The 20,700-nt window shown below is 33.0% G+C and overlaps 1 protein-coding gene across 2 annotated transcripts in view; it reads left to right on the forward strand.

The window, feature by feature from the left end:
- LOC140447820 (trace amine-associated receptor 1) overlaps positions 1 to 20,700 on the forward strand; it is an 832,360-nt gene that overhangs the window by 337,438 nt on the left and 474,222 nt on the right. Inside the window, exon 1 of one of the 2 annotated variants that reach the window (XM_072540701.1) lies at positions 1,265 to 1,394. The exons of the other annotated variant lie outside the window; for it this stretch is intronic. The gene's annotated coding sequence lies outside the window, so the exon portion shown is untranslated. Of the gene's footprint in view, positions 1 to 1,264; positions 1,395 to 20,700 lie in introns of those variants that run through there. 2 annotated transcript variants of the gene reach the window in all.

Consider the following 20,700-nt stretch of genomic DNA (forward strand, 5'->3'; position numbering starts at 1 on the left):
GAGAGTACAGTTTCGGGCTTAATGTTCATTGGTTAGGCGGAAGAGGCAACCGTAGTAAGTCTACGAACCGTGGATTGTGATGGCCAGTTAAGGAAAAAGAAGACTCATATGTAAACAAGTTTTTTTCATGAAATCTTCGTCACGATTAGTGTGTTCCATCATGTTCTCACAAAACACGATCCGCCGTTTATAATCAGCAGGAAAAATTTATTTTTGAGTTTTTTGCAATTTGTAGCAATGGTACTTGTTTTTTTTTTACAATATTTAGTACAGTTCTCTCACTTATACTAGTTTCTCTTGAAATTAGGGTGCTGGTACAAGGAAAATTGATTTCAGCTAGACTACATCACAGACCACTAATAACTAGACGTTTCACGCAGGTAGCTCAAGGTCAAACTAAACTAAATGTCATTTGTAGCACCGATACAAATCTTTTAATGTCGCTATACTCTGTCTATAGTCTATACTCTGCAGTTTAGGTTTAGAACCAAACTAAAAATTATAATTGTCAATCGCCAATTGTCAGTATCTGTATAATAGCAGTAGCATCTATATAATTAGATTTTAGATGGTTATTATTCGTGTAAATTGTTTGATTTGTTATTATTGCAAAGAAATCAAACTACACTTGATTTAATATCTCTGGGTTATTGTTAGCATTACCTCAAATTAGTTTGTAAATTACAAATCACCTACCTTAGTGGTCTGTATTTTAAATGTTCCTGGTGTTCAAATAGTATTTTGCAGATTAATAATAATTAGTTAAATAAATATGGTTTTTCACAATAAATGTTGTATTCTGCAATGTACCAATTCGTCAACGATTAGACATGCCTTTCCAAATCTTGACAAAAATATTATACGATTTAGGAATTGGTTAAGTGTTATAAAAAATCCTAATTTAGATATGATGAATTTCACAATTCCACTATAGTTTTTAAAACAAAACGACCATGCCACAGGAACTTTGAAGATAAGTTTGCTTCTACATGTAGTCATAGCTTGTACCAAAATGCAATTTCCGAGAATAAATAATCGATTTTAGATTCTTTGCCATCAAGGCAAACATTCCTATGATAAAATAGCATCGGATTGAAATCAGTGATATTCGGATAAGTAATTTTCCGATAAGTTTCTGTGGCAGCCAATAGTTTAATTTTGTGAAGATTTATTAATAAATAGTGGAAATAGTTTAAATAGTGAAGCAGTTAATTTTTGAGTTATTCTACCAAAATTGGTGTGCAAATGAAAGAGTGTTATAAGGTTAGTTAAAAAACAATGTAAATAGTTTAGAAGTGAAGCAGTTAATTTTTAAGTTATTTTACCAGTTCCGGTATGCAGATGAAATAGTGTTTATGGAGTTTAGTTAAAAAACCAAATAGAAGATATCGAATGTAAGTTTACCTTCTTTTTTATGAATAACAAAAAAGAATATTATATTTTTAACAATCCACAATCCAATTCAGAATCAGATTCAATAATATCAATGATTACAGGGGATATGTGGCTGGCATTAATTATATCTTATATTTCAAGAAAATGTCGTGGTTCTAAAAAGAACCGTTTTAATACATCTAAATACCCATAACGGTAACAATTTAAGATATTTCCTCAATATCATTCCTAAATTCACAATCTGATTCAGTATCTGATTTGTTAAAATCAATAATTATAAGAGATATGTGGCTGGCATCAATTTTTTTGGCTGTCTTCCAGTATTCATTTATGATATCTTCTGCATGTCTTACATATTCCTTCCATTTTTCTGGAGTAACCTTAAAAATTTAACCACAATTATTATCCAATTATTATCTAATAAATTATTAAAATTATTAATATATTATCAAAATTGTGGGATTTTGGTATACTTGAATAACCTGTTCTTATGCTTCTTTCCAAAAACTTAATACAGTACTTTCATTATCATTTACAGTACCTGCAGAACTTATTTTTGCATCATAGTATCTTAGAATCTGACCACAATTTCTCAATTGGGTTAAACTGGCAATGATATGGAGACAATCTCAATGCTCTATGACCATGTTGAACTGCCAGTACATCTAATCTGTAGAATAAAACAAATATAATCTTATTTATTAAATATCTCTTAATACATACATACTTGAAAACTATATCTGGAAAATGTTTTTTTACCATCTCCAAAAAGTTTCATTGGTTGTTGAAACACGTATATTTCTCCCTTTTAACCATTTTACTAAAGAGTGTTTAGTCCAACTTTAATTTGGTTTTTTTTCACTATACTGGAGTGGTAAGGTGCAATGTCCATAATTATTAACGACGGTTCTTCTAAATTTAGCAAAAGTTGATATTCAAACCATTTTTCAAAATTTTCTGCATTCATCGAATCATGATAGTCTCCAGTTTTTTTTTTTCACTTTTGAAAATTAGACTGCAATTACCAATAAATCCATTTTTACAATCCGCATGGAGTATAATATATCGTACACCTTCTCCGGTCCTCTTTCTAACAGCATTAATGCTGCTATCTTGCCAACTCTTGCGGAATCCTCCCTTGCTATATATCCAAGTCTCATCCAAGAAAACTGGTTGTAACGGGTGTAAATCATGTTGGTTTTTTTTTGTATTCTTTTAAAAATTGTAATATTTTATATGCCACATGTGATTGTTCCATTAGATATTTTCGATTTAATATATTGCAGTTTTACCATCTGAATTTCATATCTTTTAAAACCCTACCCAGTGAACTAGTAGAAATGGTAATTTCATCTATCTTCAGTTTTTCTTGAAGGGTATGAAGGGTAACATGTTGGCCTAAAATGAACAAGAAAAAATGTAACGACGCTAGTGATATTTCAGTAGGTTATGGCCAACTATATTTTGATACAAACCTTTACTAAACATACGAGTTCTAATAACACGTTCATATTTATTGGTTAATAAAAGTCCTAGATTATCACATACTGAAGTACTTATTGCCACAGAATAGCTAGCATCTGTTTGAATGCCTTTATTTACCAATCGTCTAACTGTTGGTAACAAAACTCCTAATGCCTAATATTTTTTAGATTAATTTAAAACCTACTTCACGAACGGCAGAAACTGGTAATAAAGTTGTCGCACCCTGTTTTTCTAATTGAAAACAATTTATTTATTATAATATTAGTCTTTGTTCTTTCTCAGCATATTTAAAATATTTTTATGAGAATAAATACAAAATTAAATTTTCACTGTAAAATGTCTGATAATACTAACCTGGAATGACAATTATCATTTTAACAGTTGACATTGTGAAAGTACTGTCACGATCGAGACCATTTGCGTCAAATTATATTTTTTATGCGTATCATTGATTAAATATCAATTTAGTGTATTCGAAATTCCAACCAATTATACATCCGTAAGTAGAATTCGCTTTAATAAGCAAATACTTGTAAAAGATACATAATTTTTTATGTTCTATGTATAATAATCACAGACTCACGTTTTTATTGTCACTTCTAGCTTAATGCGTTAGAGAGAATTCGATCAACTATGACGCACGGAAAGAAGGGTTTGGGACGAACTATATAAGCGGATGTTGAGGTCTTTAACAGGTTGACTGCCAGGCGGTCGTATACGACCGACAGTTCAATAAGTGCTGCATGCCACGGCGGTCGTGTACGACCGATTTAATACGGTCTGTGATATAGTTCCTGTTTTGTAGAGAGAGAGATAGTTCCTGAGATAGTGTAGAGAAGCGAAATTATTGCAGTATTAGACCATTGTGGCATACAGTCGTCGTATATACAGATCAGTTTTCATTTTGGCTGAATAGGGGAGACTAAAATGATATCGAAATTTTGACATATCTTAATTTCGACTAAAAAATATAAAACTATAAAAAATATCCATTACAATCTGAAATACATACAAAAGTTAAATAAGAACACAAAAGAAATTAAAAATTATCGGTTATTTGTTATATCGGTGTTTGTTGAAACAATCTAAACAAAGGTGTGGTTGACCTTCACAAGTGTCACAGTAAGTTACTACTTTTTTGACCTGATTTTTTGTTATGTTTTCCCGAATTTTCTCTTTATAACAACTTTTACAGTATTTCTTTATTTTATCATATGGTCCTTCTTTTTTCACCAAAGTATGAGTTTGCATCGATCTCCTTGTAGTTCGTATTTGTTGTTGTTCCCTTTCGGAATCATTCTGTGACTCAATGTTGTCTTCATAACTTAAGTGAAACTGTCAAAAAAAAAACGTAAATTATTTGCAACTTATTTAAATTTTGCAATAAATTGGTTTTGTTTTACTTCATTATTTTTTATTTATATTAACGATTTGTATGATTTTAGTAAATGGTATTAGCTATTGTTATTTTCTGACCCTTTGTAAACTTTTGCTATAAATCTTTCGATATCTATATTGTCTATATAGCTTTCAATGACAATAAAGCATATTTCTATGCTATTCTACTAATAAATAAACGTGTATTTTTCAGAATATTATCTTGCTTCTTGTGTAGGTACGTACTTCAAACAGTAATCCTTTGCAATGATTTACATCTGAAAATATAATAGGAATATATGATATGAAAATATGAAAATTATATCTTACCTGAACGTTCATTGCTTTCCAAAACCATACCAACCATCATTTTACCGCGACTTCCCATTTTATTTCAAGAAATAATAATTGTTTTTACTATTATCTAACTCTAAAAATAACACGAGCACAATTAACTTACTTGTCTTACTAACAATCAAACCTCTACTGATAAAATATTGGTCAAAATAACCACTCAACAAAATAATACTCGAACGACCGCCCGACCGACCGCTTGGCACAAGGGGAATAAGTATGCCGCCTACGCCCCGGCGGTCGTATTCGACCGCTGACCTATTTTTTTAAAAATTGGGACTAATAAATTAAATTGGTGAAATATTAGTAATGGAAGTATTTCAGTTGGTTGCCAGACGCACTTTTTTCAACTTGGCACCATGGACTTTTTTAAACATTTTTATGTGGCAGTCAACCTGTTAAAACACGGCACAGCCGGAGTGCTCGAAATAGAGCAAGTGTTTTAAAGACCAGTTATCCACGAATACTTTACGCTATTTTTTTATTGGTACACTTTGAAATCATGTTACAAAAATTTTAAATAAGAGCTAATAATGTAAAATGGTTGAATTTGTGATGTGCATCAGTATACTTGTCGTTATTATGGAAGTGACAAAAACAAAAATAAATTTGCACTCTATCACATCAGATTAATTGTTATTACTAGTTGTATATTGCTTGCTTGAAAGAAGAATAAGAATAATGTTTCAAACATTATTGGTAGTACCATTAATGGAAGTACAACCCCATTAGCTTCCAAGGCTCTCGGTAGTAATAATTTGATCAGTATTTTCTCTGATTTAAAAAACGAAGTATAAATAATTTAAACAATACCAACTGCACTTTTCACATTCATTTAAAAGATTAAGGTTTTTAAATATTTGAATAAAGCTTTTGAAATATTTGTTAGTAATATTTTATTTATTTGACTTTACAAGTTATGTACTCCTGCCAGGTCAGATAAATATTTAAAACTCTTGATGTTGCCATGGTAACTTTAAAACACGCGCGTTTTTAAAAGTTGAATTTAAACACGCTACGGCGTACTTTAAATCATAAAATTGGGTAACAATAAAAAAAATATTAACAACATTAGTACAGAAGGAATACTTTCTATCCTAAAAGAAACATTCACTTTAAAATAGTACAAACTGCAAATCTCACTGAAAAACTCAAAAACCATTCTGTAAATAACATATTTGTAACATATATGTGAATAACATATTTATTTGCTATAGTCTATGCTTCTTTTTCGATTTAAAACTGTTATTTATATTTATTAAAATACACAGTTCAAAACAATTTCTGTTTAAAATTTGATTCTGTATTGGTTTTCCCTAGAATTTGTTTTTGTGTTTAAACGACTATTTGTTATTCTAAGGGCATTTTTCTCATCTCTGCGGGACCCAAAACAGTTTCCACGTCGCGCGTCGCCACCAGCGGCAACGGAGTGTTCTAATTTGGCGGAGAAAAAATATTGGTCGAAAAATACAAATGTAATCAGGATCTTCGACAACCACCAAATTAACCGCCAACAAGGGTACAACAATTTATTTTATTGCCACAGTCAAGTTAGTACAGGTATTTTGTAAAAAAAGAATAATAAACGTTTCGTTGTAAATAATTAGGTTGTGAAGTATTTCACAAAAATATTAAATTAGGGTAAAACATAAACATATTAGGAACAGTAATATTTTATGATTTTTTTTAATAAATTTGTATATATTTACTTAATCTGGTCTGATCAATTGTTTTGACTTAAATCTTGGTGTCAGTACACTCAGTTTCGTTTAAGGAATTTTTTTTTATTATTTCTACTGCAGGGGAAAATCGTATTTATTTCTTTAACTCTGTCAATTCTTTTTACTTTCCCGCTACCAAGACAATTATAAAATGCCTTCTACCAGTTGGCATATTATCTATTATCAGCAGATGGATAGTAGAAAGAAACAGAATGTAGAGAGAGACAAGTGTGAATTTTTTTACAGTGAGAGAAATGATTAAAAGAATGATTGAAAATAAATCAGATTGGACTAACACACATAACTATATCCGTGTAGTGATCAAGAAAAAAAAACAGGAAGAAAGACAGCTGGACCAACGGCAAACGTAAGAGTGAATGGTGCTGGAAGTTAAAGCTAGAAAAGTGGGTCAGACTGTATGAGTTAGAATGCGTGAGTCAGACTGTGGGAAAGGAGGAAATGCCCACCTGGGAAAGATGCCATACTAGGAGCGATAAGGGTCATTTACGCGCTACCTGGAACGAGACAGGGAGCCTCCTTGCTGATGAATGGAGTGTGGATGTGGATAAATAGAGAAAAAGGAATGAAGGTAGTGCTTTGGAAGTAATGCCAGCCTTACAGCGGTCATTCCGCTTCCGGATCGCTGTATGACAGAGAAAGGTCTGGTTTAGCAGGTAGGCATTCGGCGTGGACAGGGGACGAGAGGACATTAAAGTACCTCGGGAACTATCGCCGGGAGTACGAAGAACGAATCCTGCACTAAGGTCAGTCAGGCGGCGTCCCGAACTGAGATGTCTTTTGAAGAATCCAGACACCCCTCTAAAAAGACGAAAAAAATGGTTGCCCATTATTATTGCCCAAGCGTTTTTTTTTGTGTATGTATAAAATCTTATTGTTAAAGTGATATAAAAGTAATAAATATTTTAATATGATATAATTCTGTAGACATTTTAAAGTGAATACTCGTTATCGCTTTAGTATAATGTTTTTGCACAAGCCCAAAATGATATTTAGCGTGACGCGGAATATTGAGATGCATGCAATAACCTTAAGGTATAAACTATACATATAATATATACACATACACCTATTATAAAAACAAAATGACTTTTAATAAACCCCGTTTTTATTTTTTTTAACTTTCATAAAACAACTCAAGAGCGACTGCATCGATTTGGCTAATTTTAATTTTGAAATATTTTTAGAAGTCCAAGGAGGGTTTCGAATGTGATAAATTATGAAATATTAAATATAGGTACAATAAATAAATAACAATTTATTTTCACATACAAATAGTTATATAATACTCCTTTTGATTTACGTTACTGAAACCGTGGCTATCTTTGTCTATTTACTTCTTTTAGTTTTCACGCAAATAATTAAGAAGCAATTTGATTTTTGTAAAGGGAAAAGCACGATTGTTGCAATGGTAAATGTACTTGAAGCACTGCTCAACAGAGGAGGTGAACACCGCTGGGCGGTCCTACTGTGAATACGACAGGGTTTGCGGATGACTTCGCTGTACTGGTAGTGGCGCGGTATGAGCCAGATCTCACATAGTGGGTTCGGAAGCCATTACTGTAAAGGGGAAAAGGAATAGACAAAGTATAGAAATTCAATGTGCGGTGGCATATCCAACACCCAAGAAATGAGTAAAGTACCTAGATGTGATGTTGCAATAGAATGGAAAATGAGGGAGCTCATGCGGGAGGTAGCCCGGAAGGCTGCGAAGAGTGCGGCTGCGTTGGGATGGGTAATACCCAACATTAGGGGACTCAAATCCAAAAAGAGGACGGCCTTACACAGTGTTGTTTAGTCGATCGTCCTCTACGCGGCACCAGTAGGGAGTGGAACGATAAAGATAAGAGCCTACAGGAGGCTCATGACACGAGTACCAAAACAAGTCTGTTGCGATTGGCATGCGCCTTCAGGACTATGTCTGCAGTAGCCTTGTGGTCGATTACTGGTCCATTGCATATTTTGGCAGTGAAAAGAAAATAGCTGTATGAGAGAAGAGACCTAAACCTTACTATGGATAAGAGAAGACAGAAAAGGGAAAGGTCAATTAAAGGATGTCAAGAAAAATGAAACAAGACAGATGTGGCACTGTGGATCAAGATGCTGATCCCGAACATGAGATTGGGTGGAATATGGCCACAGGCGACTAGATTATTTCCTCACGCAGGTGCTCACAGGAGAAGGGTGTTTTAGGGCCAACCTCTCTATGTTTGGAAAGGCTAATACAGATGAATGCTCATACTGCGGACACACTGTGACATATACGACATTAGAGTGCAATAAATATATAGTAGAAAGGAACAGAATGGAAAGAGAGACAGGTGCGAATTTTGCTACTGTGAGAGAAATGATTGAAAGAATGATTGAAAATATAGCAGGTTGGACTAGTGAATACAACTTTACCCGTGCATTGATCGAGAAAAAAAAAAGAGGAAGAGAGACAGGTGGACCAACGGCAAAAGTAAAAGGGAAATATGCTGAAAGTTAAAGGTATATAAGTGAGTCAGACTGTATAAGTTAGACTGTGTGAGTCAGACTGTGGGGCAGGAGGAAATACCTGTCTCGAAGTGAGGCCGTACTAGGAGCGATTAGGCTCTTCCACGCCCTACATAGAATGGGATTACTCCAAAAAAGGCAACACAGTAGATACATGAAAGTAGGGCTTCAGAAGTGATGCCGGCCTTACAGCGGCCATTCCGCTTCAGGATAGCTGGATGACATATGAAGATCTGGTTAAGCAGGTAAGTACTTGGCGTAGACTCATTGACCAGGGAGCATTTTAAAGTACTTCGGGAACTATCGTCGGGAGTATGAAGAACAAATCCTGCACAAAGGTTAGTCAGTCAGTGCCCTGGACTAAAATGTCTGTTCAAAATTCAGAACCCCCTCTATAAAGTCGAAAAAAAAAAAGGTTTCTCGCGATTAACTGGTGTTTATGGACTGGACACAATATAAAGAAATGTAATGACAATCGAAGAAAATATAAATAATGACTAAATTCTATGTCATATATTTAACAAGTTTTAAGAATAACTGTCATAAATCATTAAAAAATTATATTTTAGAACTTAAATGTGTAGTGTTATTGTAAAAAATATTGACAAGTCAGTAATAAGCAGACACTGTCGGCACTCTCCAAGTGACACGTGCCGTTTTTTACCAATATATATTACTAGAAATATTTTAAACATTAAAAACTAGAATCTCTTTCGAAAATTTTTAAATTAACAAACCATCTTTCACATCTATTACATATTTTAATTTTCTTGTGATGGACACGCAATATTATTACATTTAGAACATTTTCTTTGATACTCGCAATTTTTCTTCCTTGTGCAAATATGGCACTTTCCTTGTTTTTTGGTTCAAGTAACTCCAGTAATGATCTTCCAGTTCTTTCAATTTCTAGTTAACATTTTCTTTTGATTTGTTGGTTTTTTTTAATGGCATAGACATAAGTCATTCAACCAGTTGCAATAGATTCGCCAATCAGACAAATACACAATCCTATTCCTAATACAAAATTTACGGATAATATTTTGTTGGTTAGACGAGATTGGATTGTTGTGTTACTTATTCTTCTATTTAAGTGTGGTTTAAAAGTCTTTTATCCTAACTCTAACAGAAACGTATTTCTGTTGTCTAAATATTGACATTTCAAATAGGCATGACATTGGAAGATCAGTATTGTTTTTAATAATGATCCTTTAAATGCGCTTTATTCTTAGATAAAGCATTTTTGGCAGAAACTTTAGAAATAAGAAAGCGTAAAAAACCATTATTATACTTGGAATGTCTGAAATAGAAGCTTCTGCTATTATGAATGATGTTTTAGCATTCTTAGGCTTTAAAATAAATAAGTTCATTAGCACCGGGACCCGTTTGGGAAGCCTGGACCATTTATAATTTCCATTTCTTCGACTAAAGCTGCCGTTAACGTATTATTACTAGAAAGACGGAGGTGCTCACTTTGACCACTTTGCTTTTTCAAATTTTAATATTTTTTCAATTATTTGAAGTAGATATTTGTAATTTTTTGACTTATTCAACTTTCTAAGACAACAAGTAGTCATTTTGATCCGAATCGATTTATGTGGGTTATTCCACATAGTTTACTTTTAGGTGGGAATTTCTTCCAATTAGCAAAATAACTTTCTAAGAATATTATTTCTAGAATTTGTTTTTAAGTTATTGTCGCTTTGGCATAATTGTGCAGTATTAGTCTAAAAGCCGTCAGTGACAGTCTGTTTTTAGATTGATTTTCAAAAATGTGACCAAGTTGTGGTCGAGGTCTTTCTCAGGAACAAGCTTTGGAGTATTTAGCGAAACTAGAACAATTATCCGAAACTGAATGCGACGTTTAAGATATTATAATGAATAATGAAGAGATACGGAACTTGAAGCAACTAATTTTGGTAGCGATAATAGTGACCATGAAAATTTTCAATCGTCTTTGAGAAGCTCCAGTGATAAGAGCACTAATAACCCTGTTAATGAAAATCTTTAAAATGCATCGACATCTATCATTAATGCAGAAACATTTGCTGATGGGATAGTATTGGAAAAATCTAATCTGAACATTTCTGTTGGAGGTAAAGCAGCTAACCTAAATAATCTGAAGAGCCCTTCTTGGCCCAAATCATATGCAAAAACCAAAATTATTGTCGTAACTGTTTTAAGTGCTTTTCACTTATTTATTGACGATTATATTTTGAAACACATAAAGCGCTGTGAAAAGAAGTTAATACTTGTCGACAATTACAAATTAAAGAGTTGAATATGTTACTAGAAGAATTTGAAGCATTTGTTGGGCTTTTGTATGCTTATGTCATTTTAGAGTAAAATAGTTTTAGTCTAAAGAGCTTGTGGTCAACAAAGCAGAAACCTTTGATTCTTTAAAAGACAATGTCTCGAGACACATTTTTACATACATATATTGCGGTTTAGACGTTTTGACATCCGGTCAACCACACGCCAAAGATTTCAAAGCAACAAATTTTGTCTAATGTCAGAGGCTTGGGAGCGATTTATTTCAAATAAAATAACAACATGTTTCAACAAAAATATAACCATTGATGAATAACTTTTTCCAACAAAGGCAAGGTGCAGATTTACAGTATTCATGGTTGATAAACCCGACAAATTTGGAATCAAGTTCTGGCTGGCTGTGGATGTAAGTTCTCGATATCCCCTCAATGGTTTTCTTTATTTAGGACAAGAATACACTCGTACTTCAAATAAAAGACTTTCTAAACATGTAGTGTTGAAGCTGATAAAACAATACCTAAATAAAGGACGAAATATAATAACTTATAATTTTTTTACTTCTATCCATCGTGCTCAAGAGCTGGAGCAAAACAATACAACAATTTTAAGAACAGTCAATAGAATTTAATTTGAAAAGAAATACCAAAATCCGTGAAAAAAAAAGAAAAGTGAGCTTTTTTCTACAAAAGCTTTCAGGCACAAAAACTGCATTTCAATTGGTTATCAAGGTAAAGCAAGTAAAACCGTTATTTTATTTTCAACACTTCCCTCGTCAGTAGCAGTCGAGGAAGTCGAGGAATAAAATTTTACAAATAAACTAAATTTGGTGTCGATGTTGTCGATCAAATGGCAAAGAAGTACACGGTAAAAGCAAGTTCCAGATGGTGGCCGTTGCAAGTTTTTTATAATGTGTTCAATTTGGCTGCAATCAATACCTGATCTTTACAAAGCCAGTTCTAGAGAAAAAAGGAAGAGAAATAAAAAGTGTAAAAAATCAGCTTGGTATAACAAAACCAGTGATTTGTGCGACAACTGCAAAAAAATAATTTATAGTTAGTGTCCAAGAACAGAAAGAATTGTATGTAATTAATGCTTACAGTGCATGTAAACAAAACTTTTTATAAACAAAATGTTTATTACAAATCTATTATGCATTTTTTGTATTCTGTATAGTGATTCTCAATAAATTTTTAATTAATTGGAACACCCCGAAAGCAAGAAGTGGTCCAATTGACCACCGCAGTTCTTGTAGGTAGGTCGCTTCAGCTGTCTTTGTAGTTGTAAAAAAAGAAAAGGTCGCAATAAAGTACTTTCGGAACACACCTCGTATTATTTCGATTGCTGAAAATAAACAGACACGAAAAGAGGAAAATTCTCCAGTACTTCAGTCTGGTTCCAAAATTACTAAAATATTTTGACAACACAATTAATATCACATTCTTTAACTGTCAGGGTTTGAGCAACTTGAAATCTGTAACGAATTTGGGTACCTTAGTATTTTATGTATTACAGAAACTTATCTCACTCATCCTCTGGAAATTACCTTGGATTATTTTCATATCAATATGTAATTAAATCCGAGATTACTAAAGAAAAATCAGCTCGAAGAGTAAGGGGTGGAGTTTTAGTACTTATAATAAAAAATTTAACTTATATCTAATTGAAAAGCAGCCATGGTGGATTTTGTCCGAATAGAGGCTGCACTGACAATGCATACATACTGGTCTACGCTATACAAATACGGCTTCGGCTTCAAAAACGTAATGTTTTTGCCATATTCGTTGACTTTAAATGAGTGTTTTATAAAGTCAACCACTCAATACTCTGGCATAAATTGCGTAGCTGTGAAGTCAGCTCACCTGTTGCTGGTTTATTGCAGAATTTGGATGCTAATAACACTACACGTGTCCGAATTAATCGCTCTTACATATTCCCATTTTTCGTTGAATCAGGAGTTCTTCAGGGAGAAGTATTAAGTTCTCTTTTATTCTCAGTGTTCTTGTCTGACCTAGAGTATTACTTCAAATACAAAGGCTGTCGCGGCATCCCTGCCACGGGGATGCCGCAACTATTTTTGAAGGAACTAGAGCGCACATTTAATTTAAATTATATAGAACTATAAAAAAAAACTCTTGATTTGATCTATTTTAAGGTTTATAAAATGAAGAAAATCCCTCAAAACTCCTAATAAAACGGTTTTTCAGAAGAATATGAAGAAAATCAGAGATATATTTTTTGATCAAATAAGCAAATTAAAAAAAATGGACCTTCAGCCCTATACAAAAAAAATATTCGTTTTTTTCTTAAAAAAATGCATTTTTTGGTTATGTACACTCAATTTACGGGTCTATAAAAATAACCAAATTGCGTTAAGTCTTATTTTTTAATCACATAGAAAGTGATGTGAGAAAGTTAATTCAGGTTAACCTCGCAAAAATCCTTAAAACCGTAAAAAAAATGTTTTTTTGGGGGTTATAATGGTGGTTCGCCCAATTTTTGAATGTCCTTAAGATTACATTTGATTTAGAATATATATAACCCATAATAAAATCATGATTTGATATATTTTTTTTGAAGTCTATAAAATGAAGACCATCCCCAAAATCCCTAAAAAATCGCTTTTTCGGATTTTTTAAGATGCCGCAACATACGAAAAAACCTGAAAGAAATCAGAGATACAGCTTTTGATCAACCACATTTTATAAAATCTACCACCACCTTTAACAAAAAAGTAATACGCTTTTGTTCGAAAAAATGCATTTTTAGGTTTGTATACTTGACCTAAGGGGTCTATAATAAACAAATAGGGCTGAGTTATTTTTTAATTATATTTTATAAAAATAAAAATTTGAGAAAATTAATTCAGGTTGTGTCGATGTCAAAAATATGTTTAACCCCAGCAAAACCTCTAAAAACTATGTAAAACATAGTTTTTTTGGGGGTTTAAAGGTGTTTCTCCCAATGTTTAAATGTCCTAAAGGCCTCATTTAATTTAGAAAAATTAAAGACAAATCTGAAAATACTTAGAGGTATATTTTTTGACAAATTACATGAAACAAGATAAAATTGGATCTACAGCCACCTGCGAAAAAAAAAGGCGTTATACGTCCTTTTCTAAAAAAAAAATGCGTGTTTAAGTTACATATGCAACCCACAAGTCTAAAAAAAGTTTTGTAAAAAAATTTAAGTTGATTGCATCCTACCTAAAAAAAATAAAATCAAAAAATTTACGTTTAGGTAAGGATACTGGGTGGGGGAGAGGTTTAGAGTGCTTAAATTGCGTTGAGCCTTATTTTTTAACACATAGAACCTAAAAAAATAAAAAAAATTGAATTCTGGGAGTGAGGACAATTTGCCTATCTTAACGTACCCTTTTACGTATAGTGTATTAGACATAGCACCTTCAAAGCGTGCATTCGTTTTTCCTTATAAAGAAACAAAGAAGTGGAGATGGCATAACAGATGCAACTAAGGGTTGCCATGTTTAGTATTTTTTCATTAGACTTCAAAATTAAAGTTGGAATGTAAAATTTACTTACTTTAGTAATATTCTTAAATAATATCGTATAGATAAGGACTCATAGTCCGAACTTTAGTGTTTTTTAACAACAAAACATAAGTAACAAAATTGAAAAACTACAGATTATAGAAAATGTGTAAAGATCTAAGATGTTTAATAATATTATCAAAGGAACACCCATAACCTAGAACTTCTGCTAGAGAATTCGACGTTCAACGATGTGTTTCTTGATCATATTTACGACAATTTATTAAAAAGTATTCAACTGTTAATCGAACGTTACACTGATCACATACGGGTGGGTTATTCTTTGTGAAAAGGTAAGAGTGAGGTAACTTCGTATCTCCTAGACGTAGACGCGTAAGCACAATTTGTTCCCGCCTGTAAGGCGATGATGGAATCCATTGGGCAACATTATTTTAAACTTATATCTTATCTAATTTGGCTAAGAATTAGTTCGAGACCATTCATTTAGCCACAAACACAACACTTTGTTTTTAAAATAAGCTTTTAAGTCACTGGAAACACACTTGTCTATAGGCTCCGAATAAGGTCCCCACATACTCTTCCTCGATATTGATGAGCTTAAGACAGATGAAATTTTGGTAAATTTTCAAAAGGATATTTCGGAAAAATTTGTTAATGAGTTTAGAGAGCTAAGGGAATTTGTTATAATCAGGACATAGGCCTCTCTCAACTCCTTCCATCGGTCTCTATCCTGAGCCACATATTTCCAATTTGTTCCGGCTATTCTTTTAATGTCATCAACCCATCTCATCTGTGGTCTTCCTCTTCGTGGTTTACTTTCGTAAGGTCTCCAATGTTGTATTGTAGTATTCCAACGTTAGTCTTTTTGTCTAGCAGTGTGGCCCGCGAAGCTCCATTTAAGTTTGGCAATTTTTGTTGCTATGTCCTTGACTTTTGTTTTGGATCTTACCTAGTCGTTCCTCTTTTTATCTGACAGTCGTATACATTGCTCTTTCCATTGTTCTTTCTGTTGTGGCTAGTTTATTCATGTTTGCCTTGGTTAGGGTCCAGGTTTGACATCCATATGTCATGATAGGAAGGATGCATTGGTTGAACACTTTGCTCCTCAAAAAAGTTTTACAACACAGTATATAGCGTAAAGCTTAGCAGAATATGTGCTACATACTGGGGGTAGACGAAAAAGAGGACAGAAGACAGACGATTAAAGTCCATTCGGACGTCACTATCGGTAAGCGTTGAATCTGCATTACCGGCCGAGCATGAACTTTAGCCAAGATCGAAATCGTTTGTCAACTGTCAATTCGTCTTTTTTCTTTATTTAATATGAACTCTGAATTCTTCTTTGTCTGTCAACTGTAAATTTTTCTTTGTCTATCAACTATCATTTCTTTTTCTTTTTCTCAGCTAATATCAGAATGAAGCCACCAACCCATGAGAATCACAATGGTCCAGTCCACAACAAACTCCCGTCCACCGACGTCACAAACGATATGTTTGCTTCTTGATATAAGCAGCCTTTAGCTGTTGTTATATTTGTCAAATATTCCTCTTTGCGCTGACTGTCAAATCTCCTTCTTATTAGCAGCCATTAGCTGTCATTTCAATTATGAAATACTCCTTTTTGCGTGGACTGTCAATTCTTCTTATTATGAGCTACTGGTAGCAGTCATGTTAATTGTCAAATATTCTTATTTTGGTCGAGCTATCTGTCAATTCTTTTTTTCATCTGTCATCTCAATTGTCAAATCTTCTTCTCTATGTTCCATTTCACAGTTTTTAAACTTCTTACTTTTTGCCTCTCTTTTTGGTAGATACCGTAATTGATCTTGTATACTCCTGAACGTCGGTTTATTTAATTTCTCCAAAGAATTATTCATTTTTAGAGCTGTGTTTATTTCTTTGTACTTGAAGAAATTTGTGTAACTTTCTGGAAGATTAAAGTATAAATGCGATTTTCTTTTCTTGCGTTTTAAAGTATATGGAACTAATTGTTTGTTTGTGTAATTTTTTTAAGCAAGGTGTGTATTAACTTTATTTCCTATCAAGTGTGACTTCCTATGTGTCTTTACATACTCTGAAATACATATTTTTCTAACTTTGTTCCAGACATCAGAGAAATGGATATTGCTATTTATTTCCGATACGTCTTTATATCTTGTTTTAGCATTTTGAGAATTAGCTGGGCCCTTGTTTTTAGCATTTTAATCTTTACTTTTCTTTTTGAGTGTTTTATGCTTTTTGTATCGGTTTAGGGCTGATTTACTTTCACGAATTGCTGTAGAACAACGCTCATTCGGATTCAACAGGACATCGACCGTTAACAGACTTAGATTTATCAATAAATTTCTGGGTATTGTTTAAAATTAGTTGATTAAACTGCTTCATAGTTGAGTTAATATCGTCTGCTATTTCCAAAGTGGAAATATTATTATTAATATATTCAGAGCATTTTTGGCAATTTGCATTTCTTATTCTCCACTTAGAACTGTAGTTTTTGTTTTTCGTAAAAAAAGTTAATATTTAGAACATATTATCAGATTACTCCATTCCACATAAAATCTAAAATGTCTCACCTTATAACATGCAGTCATATTATAAAAGGTCTTTGTGTGACAGTAAATGATCATCTATTTTTAAGAAAATAATATATTCGGTTGAAAAATACGTTTAATATTCACTACACTTCTTTATATAGAACCGTTTCCGTAAAGTTACTACAGAAATCCGGAAATAGCTGTTGCTTTTGTTTCATTAAAAGCCGGTAAAATTTGCCTTGAATACATAATAGGTTACGTGTATGTAAAAGTATAAATAATGTTACTTCCACTGGCAGTTATGCAACTAAAATAAACAAATAAGAATTTATTTTATTCTCGAAATCGTTTAAAAGTTATTCGACATAAAAGCTTTTTCGCCAAAGTAATTACTTTTTTAACTGATATTTTTCTTGTTATTTTAATGCTATAGTATTTATTATGTATTTTTAATATATTTCTATTTTAATATTTGTTGTAACTGGCACATTCAACTAATTTTTAAATAATGGGTTACTCGGTAAAATCTATTGTTTAACCTTATCCGAAAAGGTGTGTCAATTAGATACAGTTATAGATATGTTAATGTATAGATTTCAAAAAGCTTCTTCTTTCTTCTTGTATGCAGGCTTTAATACCTGTTTCTTCTTTAATATATGCCTAATAAATTCTTTAAAATGATCGCACCATCTTTTTCTCGGTCTGCCAATACTTATTCGTCCATTTGGTGACTTATCTCGTGCTATTCGTACTATCCTATCCTCTGCCATTCTACTAATGTGTTCGTTGCACTGCTGTTTCCGTGTTGTCACCCATCCATTTATTTCTTCTATATTGCATGCTCTTCTTATGTTTTCACTTCTCTCCCTATCCAACAGACTTTTCCCTGATATTCGTTGATTTTCATCTTTGTTATTTCTAGTAGTCGTCTCGTTTTAGATGTGTCGGGTCTTGTCTCCGCCGTGTATGTTAATATAGGTCTAATTGCTGCTTGATAGATTCTTCTTTTTGTGTCTTGTCTTCTATCTATCTATCTATAGCCCAAAATCTATTCATGTGTTGAATATAGGCCTCTCCCATTTGTCTCCATTTGTCTCTGTCTTCTGTTTGTCTTTTCAACGTTGGACCTGCGCTTTGCTCAATGTCATCTTTCCATCTCATTTGCGGTCGACCTCTAGACATTTTTGCAGTATATGGTCTTCAACGGCCAATTTATTTATTCCATCTTCCATCCTGATATCTTTCGTTATGCCCAGCCCATTTCCATTTTAATTTCAATGCATGTTCGGCAGCGTCTGTTGTTTCGGTTTTGCATCTTATCCACTCGTTCCTCTTTTTATCTCTCAATGATATTCCGAACATTTGTCTTTCCATAGCTCTTTGAGTTTTCTTTATTCTATCTAAGTTTCTCTTGGTACACGTCCACGTCTGGGCACCATATGTCAGAACAGGTAGGACGCATGCATTAAATACCTTCGTTCTTAATTTTAAAGGTATTTTTTGGTTTTTGATAGTATATAAGAGTTTTCCGAATGCAGCCCACCCCATTCTTATTCTTCTGGTTATTTCTTTAGTCTGGTTACTTTTGTCTGCTCTGATAACTTGTCCGAAGTAAATATATTCTTGGACGTGTTCTATGTTTATTCCACCTATGGTAATTACTGATCTGTCTTCTGTATTAGTCATTATTTTAGTTTTCTTTAGATTCATTTTTAGTCCTTTCTCAAGAGATGTTTTTTCTAGGTCTGAAATCATTATTCGTAGTTGTTCCATAGTTGTTGCTATCAGGAGTACATCATCGGCGAATCTTAGATGATTTAAATATTTCCCGTTTATACAAATCCTTTATTGTCCCAGTCTATAGATTTAAAATTGTCTTCCAACGCCAGAATAAATAGTTTGGGTGAGATTGTATCCCCTTGTCTGACACCTCTACAAATTCTAATTAATGGAATTTGCAAATCTCTGTCTAGCTAAATTCTCATAGTGGCGTTTTAATATATATTGTGGATTAACATTCTGCACCGTGAATCTATTCGGCAATTAACTAGCGCTTCTTCTACTGCCCATAGTTCTATGCTGTCAAACGATTTTTCATAGTCAACAAACGCTAGGTATATTGGAAGGTTGTATTCATTGGTCTTTTTTATCAATGTTTTAAGGGTGTGAAAATGGTCGGTTGTGCTCTACCCCTTTCTAAATCCTGCCTGTTCAACTGGTCGGTATGCATAAAATTTGTTGTTTAGTCTAGTTGTGATCACCTTAGTGAAAGTTTTATAGATTTGTGACAAGAGAGATATTGGTCTATAGTTAGCTAATTTTGATCTATTTTCTTTCTTATATATCAGAATTGTATTTGCCTTGTTCCACTCTTGTGGTATTTGTCCTTCAAACAAACATTTATTGAAAAGTATCTTTAGGTAGTTTTTACCTTCCCCCCCCCCCTTCTTTTAACATTTCAATTAGAATTTTATCGTCTCCCGGAGCCTTATTTCTTTTCATATCTCTAATTGCTTTTTCTATTTCTTCTCCGGTTATGGGGGGTAATATTTCAGAGTTTACATTCATTATTTTCTTTTTCAGGTTTTGTATAGTTGTCTCAGGTGGACTGTTTTTAGAGCTGTAGAGGTCACTATACTATTCCCTTGTTATCTTAGATATTTGGGTTCTGCTTTTTTCTATTACACCTTGTTTATTTTCTATCTCTATGATTTTATTTCTTCCTAGGTGGGACTTGATAGATCTTAAGTTTCTGTTTTCTTCTATAATCTTCTCGATTCGTTCTTCTTGATGTCGTTTGAGATCTTGTTTTATATGTCTTCTTATTTCTGTATTCAGGGTTTTATATTCAGTTGTATTTCTTTTATTTTATTGTAGTAGGCTTCTCCGTTGTTGTAGCATGTCTAAAGATATGGCACTTAGTTTTGAATTTTTGTCTGATTTTGCTGGTGCTACTTCTAAGCTAGTCTTTAGAAGTTCTTCAGTGATGGCTTTGTTTAGTTGATCTAGATTTAGGTCTATTAGGTTTAGTTCTTCAGCTGTTCTTAATTTGTTTTGGTATTGTTCTTTATTCTCCTTTAATTTTTCTGGGTGGACTTTTTTCTTAGAATGCACATATTGTCTTCGATCTTTTTTGTGTTTAATACTTATTTTAGCCCGTATCATTCTGTTATCACTACCAGTAGAGATTGAGTTTATGATTGTGACGTCTTCAAAAATGTTCTTTTTGTTTGTTAGTATGCAGTCAATTTCATTTTTAGTGTTCCTATCTGGCGACATCCACGTCCATTTCCTATGTGGTTTTTTCTTGAAAAAAGAGTTCATGGCAAATAATTTGTTGTTTTTTAGATAGTTAACCAATAGATCTCCTCTTTCATTTCTTACTCCATGTCCAAATTCTCCAATACAGTTTTCGTTTTCTTTTAGTTTTTTGCCCATTTTCGCATTGAAATCGCCCATTATAATCGTGTAGGTAGTGTTTCGATACATCATGGACTCTGTGAGATGTTCATAGAATTCTTCCATTTCTTCGTCTGTGTGT

The sequence above is a fragment of the Diabrotica undecimpunctata genome, chromosome 8, assembly GCF_040954645.1.
Source record: "Diabrotica undecimpunctata isolate CICGRU chromosome 8, icDiaUnde3, whole genome shotgun sequence".
Taxonomy (NCBI): Eukaryota; Metazoa; Arthropoda; class Insecta; order Coleoptera; family Chrysomelidae; genus Diabrotica; species Diabrotica undecimpunctata.